Raw genomic sequence first — 10816 nt, forward strand, 5'->3', positions numbered from 1 at the left:
AAAAGTGGCTGGTGAATATATCAGACTCTTGATTGAAGTCCCTGAATTTTAATAAAAAGTCTACAAAAGATGCTAAAGGATGTATTATGGAAAATGTATGATCCATGCATACCAATGCATTTTAGTGGAGCTCCATATATGGAAGTATAACACTAAATTGTTATCAAGGTAACAGCTGGGAATTCAAATGTTTTACTTGACTAAAAGTCCTAAAAATAAGCTGAATTAGCTTTTTTGATGTCATGTTTGATCACAAAGACTAAACCTGGAGTAAAAATTGTTATTAAATGGCAGATAATACCAATACTACTGCTACTAATAATACATAATTTTTCCCTCACAACAGTTTGAGGGTAAAACGCTTTAAGTCATTCATCAGCTGATTCAATAGTGAAAAATCATAATATGCTTTACTAAGATTGTGGCAGCGTGTGATCCAATTAGTGTGTCAAATATGACGGGGGTATTAAAGAACACTCCTGGCCATATGGAAACTAGATCTGCATCAGTGCCTGATGGAAATGAGCATGTTTAATGCTCCTGCTATGCGATACCATCTGTATATTCTGATTAGACAAACATAATCAGAATTTGATTAGGAACTCTGTCCACAGCCGGGGTCCTTGTTAACCAGGGTGTTAAATAAAGACGAACATTCACGTCCGTCACTCTTTTGAAGCCATCGTGTTTCTTGGATTCAGAAATGTAGACGTACTTTTCAACTCTGTAAAAACGCTCCGTCCCGTTTCAAAGAGAGAATTACAAAACATCCCTCCAGGACGTTACACACTGTGCTATTGTCCAGAACGTTAGCAGACCATGAAATGAATACACCGCGATAAATTATTCATTATTCCAGCCCCTTTTTATCCATCACATCTCAAAGGAAACCTTGTTGACAATGCAGAACCGGACGGTCTGTGGCTGTGCTCGTTTGTTTTACTTTGAACACCAGCGTTAACAAGCTGAACGTGACATGTTAGATTAATTATGCTGAACAGCAAATGACCCCCAGGGCTGCGGGTGTCATATCATACCTCTCGCTATGTCCCCAGGCCTTGAGATCCAGGCGCTGCTTTACCTGAGAGAGACGAAACCAGATTACTGCCCTCAGGCTGTCTTTGCTTCATCTCTCCACTTTGCAGAAACAAAGCCCAAAAGTGTGGGAGGTCACATAACTGATGTCTGTTTTATGGAAGACGGTGCTGCAAAGACTTGTACCTCTAATGCAGAACTAACTCACAATGTCAGTTAAAGTTTAAGTTGCGGGGATTTGTGCTACTTTCCCTTTTTCTCCAAAGGGAGAAAAACTCCTGAATATTTTTTTAAGTAATGCTAGGAGCGTAGCTCAAGGGATAGCAGTGCTGGATGGGTTGGTCCGACGCTCAGGAAGGAGGAATATTTCAGAGTACGACTTGGTGCAGATTTTAATGGTCTACAAAGGATTGATGTTAAATAATGCAGTAATCCAGTGTAGCCTTATTTTTCGGTTAAATAACGAGACTCAACTTAGAAAATGTTTGCCTCTTAGCATAAAGAAAGAAAACTTCTGCATCTTATCTCAAAACAAAATCATAAGTGTTGGATTAAACATATTTTCATTATCATGGTGTTGTTTTTTCTCTAAAAGTATATATAATGTATTGTAAAAGCTCGACTCATTAGCTTGTTACAGGTAGCAGTGCAGCACTGTAGCACAATGTCTTAGTTTAAAGATTTATCCTTATTTTCTGTGTATCTTTTATTAAACATGTTTAAATGGACACAAGTAGCCACATTCAAAGCCTGATGAATAAAAATGCTTCATATAAACATAGTAATTGGAAGATTCTCACCCAATCACGCTCCATTATGTCAAATTTTCCTTCCATTTTTCTTCCAGTCATTATACAAACTGTTCACATCTGTATGCATGTATGTTTGCACATATTAGAATGATTTATTCTGTTTAAACGCCTGATGCATGAATGCACATCATAATCGGATCACCTTATTTAGGGTAAATTTCAATTTCAATTTTATTTATACAGCGCCAAATCACAACAACAGTCGCCTCAAGGCACTTTATATTGTAAGGTAGACCCTACAATAATACATACAGAGAAAAACCCAACAATCATATGACCCCCTATGATCAAGCACTTTGGTGACAGTGGGAAGGAAAAACTCCCTTTTAACAGGAAGAAACCTCCGACAGAACCAGGCTCAGGGAGGGGCGGGGCCATCAAACAGTGAAGCTCTAATACTAATTTTAATCACGCTGAAGAGTTTTTACACTACTGCTTTGTTAACATGAAGGAGTGGCATAAATGAAGAATTTCGGATTTGGAGGATATCTTGAATGAACAGTCCACGCCTGATGGATTCTTGTCTCTTCATCATCAAAATCATCGCAGGCTGGAGATTTTCTCTGTCTGCATGTCCTGTTCTCAGACATAATACCTCTTGAACTTCCTCAAGTTTAGCAGATTCCACGTTAAACTTGTTCAGTTTAGGAGATCCGGTGTCAACAGTCACCAGTCCACCATGGACAAAGGCACCAGTAAGCCATTAAAAGCCATTTTTTTTAAAAACACACCTTTTTTCCAAGGTGTCTTAAGAGCAGTACCAGAGTCAGCTTGTAGTCAGTTTTAGTTAGTTAGTTAGTTAGTTTTTCTTCTGTATGTTGTTCATTTTATTTATTGTACATTTTATTGTCTATTTTATTCATGTTTTAATATTTACTGATTCATTTTTATCTTTTTTTCATTTATTTTATTGTTATTTAACTTTGTCTGTTTAATGTATGTCTTTTAACTTTTATCACTGTTTTTTACTGGAAAGCACTTTAAGTCAACCATGTTGTTTTTAAAGTGCTCTATGAATAAAGTTGGATTGGATCAGCATGTGACTCAAACAGCAACTTAACCCTAAGCACACGTTTTATCTTTCCAGTTCTTCTGTTCTAAGATTACACATTCACAAAAACCTCTAACCACAAACCCTACATGGGTTACCAGGGTTACCAGTGACCTGGTGGTTGTTAAGAGGCTAATCTCACATTAGCTCAGTTGGGAAAATAAATATTTTCTGCTTTTAGCTTTCATGTAAATTTCCTAAAATGCTTATGAAATACATTCTGCATGCAAAGAAGGTCTTTGTGTTATGTCTTGAGGTTGTTCTCCCTGTGCAGGGAGAATGAAGAAGATGATCAATTACAGACTCTGTGGAGAATCCGTCCACTGCGCAGCATGAGATCTTATCTCGTGTTGAATCACATGTGCTGGGAAGTGGATGAAGTCTCCGGCTGGAGCAACGATCAAACAGAATAGGCTTTAGACATTACATATAATCATGAAAAGAAATCACAAGTGAGAAAGCTTCTTCTTCCTTTGCAGTTCTGTATCAAACTCTTCTTAACCCTGAAAGTGCTTCAAAGGAAATATAATGCATGAGAGTGCAAGACATGACTTTTATAATTTTCACTGTCTGAAGTCAATCTGTCCTTTAAACCCAAATAAACTCTTTAGGTGTTACAGTAAACATGAACGAGAACAGTCGGTTATCATTATTTGATTTGTCGACTGAGCAAATCAAAATGTGAATTTCCCCATCTGCCGTGGAGATAAATGAATTTCAGTGCAGTGCACAACTTCCAACGACGCTTTGACTTGTGTGACGTCGGGTTTTAATTAAAAAAAAAAAAAAAAAGGCAATGGTGTCTTCATTCGTCCCTCGCGTAAAAATCAAATTGCGTTTATGACAGACATTGTATGCTTCATCTTTGTCCTCTGCCAAAACACAGCCCTCTTTCGTTACAACAACAGTAGATAATTACAGGTTTGTTCTCCAAATTAAATTTTCTGGGGAGAGTGTATAATAGGATCAGAAAAGGCTGACATAGCAGATCCCTGTGGACTCTCTGATAAGATTTTACACTGTAGTGTGTAGAGGACAAAACCCCCATGTTGTCTTGATTGCACACAGCAGCTTGAGCAGGAGCTTCTTTTTGGTCTTTTTCGTCTGGACAGCACAATGCCCTGGACACTCTTCTTTTAAAATAGTGGCTTTAGCTCTTACCGATCAGCTCGGTTTAGTATTAGAACGCAATTAATGTAGCCAAAGATACCTGTGGGAGCGTTCACAGTCTGTCTGACCTTGGCTGGAAAAGTGACCCTAAAAGCACCAACATGAAAGTCCTAACTGTGATCACAGTCAGTGTGGCTGTCCACTTAATATGCTCCTGGGGAGTTGTTAATGTGTTGGCTGGTAAATAACTACTGAAAGGTCCTGGATTTTCTTTCCAGTAGTTCCCTTTCTCTTACCAGCCTCAAAAAAAAAAAAAAACTTCAGAGGATTAAGAGGGCTTTTTATTCACAAATCTTAGATTTTTCTTCTTGCTTATAAACTCTAAAAGGCCCACAACTGGGAATTTGATTGAACTAACAGCTGCTTTTATGCTGCAAATAAAGACGGCGCATACGACGATGGACAAACCGGTGGACCAGACTCCATTATCATTCAAGGATATCTTACAGAACAGCATTTTTAGCCAAGACAAAGTCATCATAAAGTCCATACCAAGGTTGTCCTAAAGTCACTTTTGCTCAACAGTCACTGCCAGCCTTAGCAAACAAAATGTCTTATCCCAGCCTCATCTGAATGACATGGAGATAATTATCGAGGTGGGCCTCATCGGAATTCATTAGAAGCCCCTTTCTCCATGAGACAATGTGACTATTATGTCAAAATCCCTGTCAGCTATTTTTATCATATCTGCCGCAGATCTAGTTGTCAGTGAATTCATAGGGAGGTAATTACCTCACGCTCAGGAAGAAAGGGTGGAGACGGCCAGACGGAGGGAGGGGAGGCTTGGCGCAAACCAACACCCCAGGGTTGTCTGACTAGGGGAGCAGGAAGACAGTTAAAATGTATGAGATAAAAATCAGGGAGACAAGGAAATTTATGACTGCCGTGTCACCCCGAAGAGAGCTGTTGTGGAAAGCTAAATGTCAGCAGAGGCTATGAGTTTGATTAACCTCATTTCCCAGAACAAAACTGAAGGGAAACTGTGAGCAGTTGCAATTCAGGTGTTACACTTTTTAGCCCTGAATTGTGTATTCACTATATGTTTTTGTCACTTTTGTCACTGGGGATCACACGGCTCAGTCTGTTCCCCAGTTACTACCTCTGATTTACAAGGCAGTGGACTGAATGGTGTTTAGACTTAATGTTAGAGACTGGGTGATAGGGTGGCTCGATCATTCAGATGAGACTTGGAATAAAGCTGGTGTTCTCCCACATTGTTAGAAGCTAATTGAGGGAGCTCAGTCATCTGATTAGGATGCCTCCTGACCTCAGTAATCACTTTGCTGCTGAGTTTGGGCCTCGGTTACTCATTCTGGGTCATGCTGAATAAAACATTACGTTAGTCAATTTCAGTTTCAGAAAGGAAGATTATGCACAGTATCGGCTATAGTGAGTCTTAAATCACAAGTCCTTAGCCAGTGAGTGTGCACTCACAGTCCATCACATTTCCAAACATCAAAATGGTCACAGTCTTGATTCTTCCAAACAGGATTTTAGATGACGTCATATTGACTGTACATGTATTATACCGTCTATGAGCTGGAGCAGACCCGAGACACATCATGGGGACATCTTGGTGTCCTCTCACAAAAGTTGGGAGAGTTGGCTGGAAAAAGAGAGAGAGAGAGATCTGTAAATCTCTCCTTAGAATGGATGCTGTACTTTTTCCATGTGGGAATTTAGTTGTCCATTTTCATTGACCAAACCACTTCTGGGATGGCAAATAATATGAGTTTGTGTTGCTAGAGTCTCCACACTGTCCTTAGGAGTTTCTCCATGGCATCATCTACTACTGCCTAACTCGTGTGAGGTTGCTGTGATTAGCAATAACAGACTTCAGTTAAATTTCATTAAATAGTGTCACTACACAACAACAAGGGTCTCCAGATGCTTTATATTATAATAAGGACCCTATTATAAGTAAGTATCCCAACATGATCAACCACATGACGGCAGTGTTGAGGAAAATCTCCCTTTTAACAGGGAGATCTGGCTGAACCAGGCTCTGAGAGGGTGAAGTATCCACCCTAGCCAAGTGCGTTTTAGTGCGTAAATCTAACTAGTTTATAAAGCAGAAGTAAACGTGGTGAAAAAGAAAAAGAAAACAAAACAATCAACAACTAACAGAAGATCTAAATGAAGCACAAGCAGCCTGGAGTCTTGTCTAGTAAACATACCTCTTATTCCACAATGATTCTTGCAACCTAATATGGACTTTGTAGATCCATAAAACTGAGCTGTTATCTTCTTGGTTGACAATATTGCAGCTATGTTAGGGCACCACCCTCCACAGACTTACTGTGCATAATGGTGAGGTGCAGGATGCATGTGACAATATTTGGATGCCTTGTCACCATCAGTGGCATTAGAGCTTGTTTAAGGTTCCAAAATGTTCCAGGTAAAAAAAAAAGTTTCATTATTTTGTGCTTTTGCATTGTGAGAAAAAAAAAAATCAACCATCTGTTTTTTTTTGTTTTTTTTTCTTGGCCCTGTCCACACTTCAGTTGATGTCCCACAGAAAAACTGCTTTTTGGAGTTCTGTGAAAGTTTCACAAACCTTTTAAGTCAGCATAAATACAGTAATTATTTACTCGCACTTCAAGTTGTCAGTAGTTTAACATGTCTCCTCTATAACTGTGCCCTGTGAGGAAAAGGCTTTTTTCGCAACATGACTTTTAGCTTCGGGTGATCAATGGAAAAAAAAACTTGTGAGGAAGGCTGAAAGTGGCACAGTGTGTTTGCATATGATGCTGCAGTCCACGTCCTTATGCACTTATAAAATGCCAGTCAATCAAATCATTTCTCAGTGGCACATACTGATTTTTATTGGCACAAACGCCACTGCTATATTATATATATTATAGACATATCGCATATGAACTATAAAAGACAGGTGTTGTTCTTTTTCCTTACACCACTGTTGGTTTACAGAATCAAAATTAGAAACATCTCATCTCAGACTGGTGCTGAAAAACAAGACTCTAGTTAATGTGGGTCAGACTATTACAGTTCCTTATTGGGTTGTTCCAGTAAGGAGAAGAAGTGTTTGTAGTTTTTATCTGCAGATAAAAAAAATAAATAAAAAATAAAAAAATCAAAGGAATTACATTTCCCACCCACTCTGGAAAACAAACTGTGGAAATAAAGAAATTTTACTGCTACAATATATTCTTTATCATTAACATTGCATTAAACTGTTTATTACAGCTACTGGTATCAGATTAACATTTTATTACAGGTGCAGCTATAATCATTGTACACACACATTGCATGTTGTGCTCATTAAGAATTGATGCTCAGTCTATTGAAGGTTTCAAGCTTCGTTTGGTGCGATGTCCCGACGAGCTATTGTGTAAGTGACTTGGAGCAATGGAAGGTTACAGCATTCACGCTTACAGACATTATGATTTAAACATAGGCCAGGCCGAAGGCCAGGAATTCATTTAGCTTCTAACTGCATTTGCCTAGTAACAAGTGACAGAAGAAGAGTCAAGGAAGTGTAAAGTCCCCACTAGAATGAGTTTAATTACCATGTATGGAAGAATGTGCTAGAAAGAGGAACGTCTCTGTCTATTTTAGCTATTTTTAATTGATCATTTACTGTAACTGATGCATTTTATGTTCATTTGTGACGCAGAAGGGGTTGAACCCTGACATGAATAAAATCATTCTGAAATGAGCTGTTTGGCGAAGATCTATGCTGATGTGTTGCAGTGTACAGCTTCCCACACGTGTGCTCAATAAAATCATCGTTTGACTGAACTCTTCTGGGCCAGTGTTGGTTTGTTCAATATTTTGAATCGGAACAAAACTTAGTCTAAATATTAATACAAGACAAACATTTCAAAGAACTATTTGCAGTTCTAATGTCAGGGCTCTGTGTGCGGACAGGCGGAGATGAGGATCCAAATGCAGGACTTGGAGACGGAATTGTAACTGAAAACCTCAGCTTTATTGCGGTCACGAAACAAAAACAGAAACAGATATCAAACCGTGAAAACACAAATTGGAACACAGGCAATTCTGAGGGTACGACGCGACACTAAACAAAGGCAAACACAGGGCTTATGTACACAGGGGAGTAATCAGGGAATGGAAAACAGGAGGGAGACACAGCTGGGAGAGATTAGGGCTAACGAGACAGGGGAGCAGTAAAACTGAACACGCTGACATCACACATGAACATAAACCTTCAAAGTAAAACAGGAAACAAGACACACTTTACTAAGACACGGACTTGACAGAGAGAGACAGACTTGACGCTGAACTAAACCTACAATAATAATAATAATAATAATAATAATAATAATAATAATAATAATAATAATAATAATAATAATAATAATAATAATCATCAAACCAGTATCACTAAATAATCAGAATATAAATCATAATCTAGAGAAATACCAAAAACATAAGAAACTGAAAATGCTGGGTCAGAATGACCCAGAACCGTGACATCGAATTTATCCTGAATGAACTGACATGAACAAACAGAGTTAGTTTTAGTTGTTTTGGTCAGAAAAAACTAAACAAAACAGATTTTACTGTTCTCTAGTGCGTCCCTATTTTGGAAAGCAAAGAAATGTAACTTTACAACCTAAAGAGCATGTTGGGCAACGCAGTCTCCATTCTTACCACTTGCTCCACACTGGCTGTTATGCATACCTCCTCCTTCCCATTTCAACCTAATTTAGCTTGCCTAGGGCGTTTCTATTGAAGTCTCCATCAGCCATCAGCTCATTCTGCTTAACCACCGTCGCCGTACAGACTCCAGGGGGGTCCTGTCACTATCTTTCTCCACCATGCCTCTCATCAGAGTCTAACTGCCAAAGTTCTTCAGTTTTGCAAATAATAGATAGATAGATGGATGGATAATTTCAGATTTGACTACTGTTCTGACTTAATGAATGTATAAATACAGCAATAAAATATGTGTTTTTCATTAATTTCTGAATAGCCCAGCTTATAAGTTGACATCGAGTGACTGACATTAAAGGAAGAAAATGCTTGATTTCGAGCATCCATAGATCTTTTGACCATCTTGTGCTCAGCGCAAAAGCAGTGGATTGGACACATAAATGGGTGATAAGATGTCATAATGCTCTTATATTAGTGACTTCACTAAATGTAAACAAATTGCTGTTAATCTGATACCAGGTGATTTTATCCAGACACTCACTGTATTTTAAGAATCCAAAATCAGCTTAACTCTCAAGTTAATTGGGGAATAATATTATGTAAGTATTAGATATTAAGCGTTTTTTGGGTCCAAATGTTCCTTCAAGTCCCTACTGAACACCCACACTGAAACCTTAATCAGTTGGAGACTGTCAAACTATGAGGTTTTTAAAAATTTGCTTAAAGAGGTGCAAAAAAAAAAAAAAAAAAAGGAAAAATGATCAGACCTGAGTTTAAATAAACTGTACAAAGAACTGTGACCAATAACTTCTCATTTGTTTTTAGCTTCTTCCAGTATAAACATTCTGCAGCCACAGTCGTGTTGTACATATTTTTTAAGGCTTTCATGACAGGGCACAGCAATGGATGGAGCAGAAATAATGGTCTTTACACCAGCCAAGCAGCAGCCTGCTGCAGATCTGCTCATTTTCATAACGTGGAAGAGAAAGAATTGGTTATCCTGGCTTATTTCATCACATCCCCTCCATCACCAGTCAGGTGAGACAGCATTTTAATTAACCTGAGTGACATCAAATGATCACATTTATCATGTAGACATTCACCATTCGCCCAAAGGCTCTTTGAGACAGAACAGGGGGGGGGGGGCTCTTTACTGTTGTGTCTTAATGTGGAGGGAAAATAAGCTGATGTTTATTACTTAGCATTTATTTTAATACATAAAACAAGCCTGTGGAGTATTTTGCCCGACCAGACTTTTTAGCTGATTGCACTGGCACATCCATATCATTAAGATGCACATAATTATGATCACATGGTCCCCTTGGGATCATGTAATATTTACACAGGCTACCCACATGTAGCAATCTCATTCACAAGAGTGCCGTGACCTCTGATATATTGCACCACAGCACATGCAAAAGCTTAATCGATAGGATTATAGATTATATTTTAAGTCCCAATGCATGTGTTTATTTCATTAACCCTTTTCAGAATAATCATAAAAAGCCTGAGCTGCATGTTCCCCGCGATATCTCACGCACATTCAAAGCGTCTCTCTCTGGCTCAGTGCCAGGTAAAATACTACCCGGACCAGGAGAAGGCCACCCGATGTTAATTTAGTGCAGAGACCGGCCTGGCAGGCGCACTGTTGGGGAGATTGATGATGTTGCTGTGTTTAATTACTTTTATTTGTGTTTTTGGCACGAGGATGTCTTTGAAGAGTTTTTTTTCCTCCCCCTTTCAGCTCATCAGAGAAAACCAATCACGATGACAATAATTTACAGACCCAAGTTTCATCTTGTCTCCATCTTTTAACTACTTTTCATCTGAGAGTTAAGAAATGCAAAAGTCTTTGGAGTATGCAGTAGAGCCAGAACAATAGCTCGAGTGACCTTCTGATACAGACAGAGGATACAGTTTTTAGGGATGGGAATTACATTATCGATATCGCTTATCGATTGTTTTAGGTTTTCATTGGCTCACGTTCATGCAAATGTATGCTGCAGGTCAAATGTTTGTGCATGTTTGTTGAGGTAGTTCCTTCTTTGTTGTGATCAGCGTTGGAGCTATTACTCAAAAAAGTAATTATTAAACATATTACATAGAA

The 10816-nt window shown here is 38.6% G+C and overlaps 1 long non-coding RNA gene across 1 annotated transcript in view; it reads left to right on the plus strand.

The window, feature by feature from the left end:
* LOC120734707 overlaps positions 1-9272 on the plus strand; it is a 20391-nt gene extending 11119 nt beyond the window's left edge. The window contains exon 3 of the long non-coding RNA XR_005696083.1: positions 9262-9272. This is a non-coding gene — a long non-coding RNA (uncharacterized LOC120734707). The remainder of the gene's footprint in view (positions 1-9261) is intronic.
* Positions 9273-10816: the final 1544 nt, after the last annotated feature.

This window comes from Simochromis diagramma, unplaced genomic scaffold (assembly GCF_900408965.1).
Source record: "Simochromis diagramma unplaced genomic scaffold, fSimDia1.1 OVJJ01000571.1, whole genome shotgun sequence".
Taxonomy (NCBI): Eukaryota; Metazoa; Chordata; class Actinopteri; order Cichliformes; family Cichlidae; genus Simochromis; species Simochromis diagramma.